The sequence below is a fragment of the Frankliniella occidentalis genome, unplaced genomic scaffold (assembly GCF_000697945.3).
Source record: "Frankliniella occidentalis isolate FOCC.00 unplaced genomic scaffold, Focc_3.1 Scaffold2, whole genome shotgun sequence".
In the NCBI taxonomy this organism is placed as follows: domain Eukaryota; kingdom Metazoa; phylum Arthropoda; class Insecta; order Thysanoptera; family Thripidae; genus Frankliniella; species Frankliniella occidentalis.
This window is the reverse complement of record NW_026267132.1, coordinates 682,511-685,784: the sequence shown is the minus strand read 5'-3', so window position 1 is coordinate 685,784 and position 3,274 is coordinate 682,511. Positions and strand designations below refer to the sequence as shown.

The following is a 3,274-nucleotide window of genomic DNA, read 5'->3' as shown; positions in this document are numbered from 1 at the left end:
GGCCCCCTCCCCCACCACAATGCTAATAACCAAGCCCCGCCGGTCAAAGTTTCGGTCTTCCTGGTCTTCCGCCCGCCACACAGCACCGCCCGTCCCCGCTGGAATGCTACACCGGGGCAGCAGGGTGTAGTGTACAGCGCACACACGCCGACTTTTCGCTCAGCCAATTACCGCTGTTGTCGGTCGGAGCTCCTCCCTCGCTTGATAGCGGTATCACCCCCCACCCTCCCCCCGCCCCTCCAAAGCCTTCACCTCGCCGAGCGTCCAAATCAGCCGCCACCCATCCCGTTGCGCGGGCCGCCCGCGGTGTGACGGAAAATTAACCGCATTTCCCTCCTGCTTCGCGCTGCTTCGAGCCCTTTCTAGCGGACCCCCACGGGACCCCACGCGGGGCGGGGGTGTCGCCGCCTGCGGTTATTAAGCTCGTTAGAAAACCGTGCGACTCAAAGGCTCCGCCGCGGCGCTCCTCTTTTACTCCGCTTTACAATTGGATTGGCCGCCGCGCATAGGCCGTTTGCGATTGTGCCTGATTTTTGGCGCTTCGTCGGCAGAACGACCAACAGAATATATACCCTTTGAAGCTGGCCGGCCCCCTGGGGGTGAGGGGGGGGGGGGTGAACAGGACAGGGTTGTCGACAGTGCCGCCGCCGTGTATCTGTGGTCAGCTCGTCCGCAGGCCCGCCGCCGGTGCGCTCGAGCGCGAGGAAGCAGGCCCCCATTCATGGTGTTTGGAGGCGGAGGAGGAATGGCTTGGCTGACCATTTGGCGCCTCTCGAGCTCGAGGCGCACACTGGGACGCCAAGGTGACGCCGGGGGGTGCACGAGGACGCTACAAGCCACTCCAGCAGCTGACCAGGCTGACCACTTCACCATAGACTGCCTGCCGTCCGTTTCATCGTGCTCCATCTTTATGGCCACGACGGCTCTTTTTCATCCCGAGCCTGGAGATCACTTGGAGTCACGGGGACTGAGCGATCATCGGCGGCGTCATAATTGCCAGCAGCAAGTTGGCCGCCCTGTTTGCGATAGCCCGGTCGGCAGCAGCCACCACCCTCGCTCTCTCTCTCTCTCTCTCTCTCTCCCTTTACTCTGTAATACTTTGTCCAAACGGGACCGCGGCCGCCGCTCCTCCTCCCCCCGGCCTTTCACTCGGCGAGCTTCATTTCGTCGCCACCCGCGGCGCCAGCGGCGTTTAGCGGCGGCGCGCCCCGCGGCCAGAGCCAGCGGGGTGTGTTCATTTGAGCGGCGTGTTTACAATGCGGCTAGTCACTTCCACGAGGCTGCGCACTCGAGTGTGTCATATCGAGAGTATCGAACTGCTGGCCCACAGCGGCGGCGGCGGCCCATCACCATCACCACCCAGTCGAAAAACCTGCCCGCGCTGCTACTTCCGAGAAGGAATGAACGCGTTTTTGAAATCTCGCGCGCCGGGTGGCGGAAAGAGAAGCAATGATCCATATGCAAGGCCGCGGTCGGGGCGGCTCTTGCTCGCGGTCGCGCCAGACGGCGGGGGCTGGCCCTTGCGGCTGGCCCTTATGGGGCTGGCCGGGCGCCACTCGAACCATTCCGCCACACTGCGTCCCAAAAGCGCGCCAGGCCGCGGGGTGTGTTCTCTTTTCATTAACCCTTTTCCACTGTGCGGTCAAAATTCACCGCAACTGCGATCGGAAAGCTGTCGAGATACGAGGAGCAGGCCGCGGCAGGCGGTCCGCCACCGCGCATGTGTAACATGGCAACGTTTGGATATTTCTCGCTCCCTTTCTCTCTATCGCTTGTAGACAGGCCGCTTTCAAACTCGCGTGGCCGCGCGTCGCTCTCGCTGGGGTGCGTTTGCCTCTCATCGGCCAGGTGTTTTTGAGGTTATGCGCCCGCCAACTTTGCTATGCAAAATGCACCTCTGGCGCCAGAGAGTCGGTCGAAGATCTCCACGGTTCTCGGTACGCGCCCTGCTAGCGGTTGGATAATCCAGTTGCTCGAGGCACCGCGTTGTCAAGCGCTCCTATCTTTCTCTCTCTCTCTGTCAGTAGCGTGCGCCGTCTCTTCTCCCTCTCACTCTGCCTCGCGGGCGTGCAGTGGCCCCGCCACCAAGTCCCAAAACGCATACGTTAAGAAGAGTGCACGTTGTTTGCTCCCAACTATCTCCGTCCCGCATCGAGCGTGGTTTGCCCCGTCCGCCAAAATACGTCAATTTGACGAAAAAGACGCAGTTAAAATAAAATTATCCCTGATTTTACCTTTTGATGAGGATGAGGCCGTCTCAAATTTGCGTCTACACTGGAAATCTTACGAATGTCACAGGTGCAAGTGAGGGCAAATATTCACACACCTGGCGGTGTTCGACATACTTTCGTTGTTATCTTGTGCCGCATGCACGGGTGCGAGCGGATTTGCCTATTCTCGCTGCCTTCGTGAATCTTTTCACTCATCGGCAGGTGTACGACGTGTGTATACTCCTAGATTTGCAATGTATTCCATTGATTAATCTTTTTTTTTCAACCGCGCAGACAAACACTGTTAGTGAATTTCGTCATTTTACGATAGGCCTAATAATCTGTCACGAATAGTTCGTTTTTGAAATTATCGAGTATTGCTCGTCAATTTCGGTTAGGAACTGTTCATAGCGGTATAAAACAAACTATTCGTAACATCACAATTTCATAGTGTCAATTGACCAGGATGTTATACAAACTCGACGCGCCCTAACGAAAGAGTCCGATCTGCTTTGCTGCTGAACTAAAAGAGTTCGATCTGCTTTGCAGCGAAACCAAAAGAGTCCGATCTGCTTTGCTGCCAAACCAAAAGAGTTCGATCTGCTTTTAGGCGATGGAACGTCAGGCATCTTTGGAGGGCTATAACTCCTCGGATATTTTGAATTTACGCAAAATAAAAAGACTTGCTTTTTACCCTGTCCTTTACGAATGTGTACACCCTAAAATATCTACCCTTTTCCTCTCAAGCTTCGAGATATCGTAGAGTTTATGCGGAGCGGTCGACGAGCGCCGAAAGCAGATCGGACTCTTTTGGTTTGGCAGCGAAGCAGATCGAACTCTTTTGGTTTCGCAGCGAAGCAGATCGGACTCTTTTGGTTCAGAAGCAAAGCAGATCGGACTCTTTTGGTTCAGAAGCAAAGCAGATCGGACTCTTTTGGTTCAGAAGCAAAGCAGATCGGACTCTTTCGTTAGGGCGCATCGAACTGTTCGTCATTTTACGAATGTATTCGTTACTTTAAAATAACGAAAAGTTCGTGTAGAAAAATTAACAGGACATTTTTCGT

General features: G+C 55.5%; 1 protein-coding gene across 2 annotated transcripts in view; it reads left to right on the top strand.

Moving 5' to 3' along the window:
* LOC113208146 (RNA-binding protein Musashi homolog Rbp6-like) overlaps positions 1–3,274 on the top strand; it is a 234,202-nt gene that overhangs the window by 23,595 nt on the left and 207,333 nt on the right. The gene's annotated exons all lie outside the window — the stretch shown is intronic.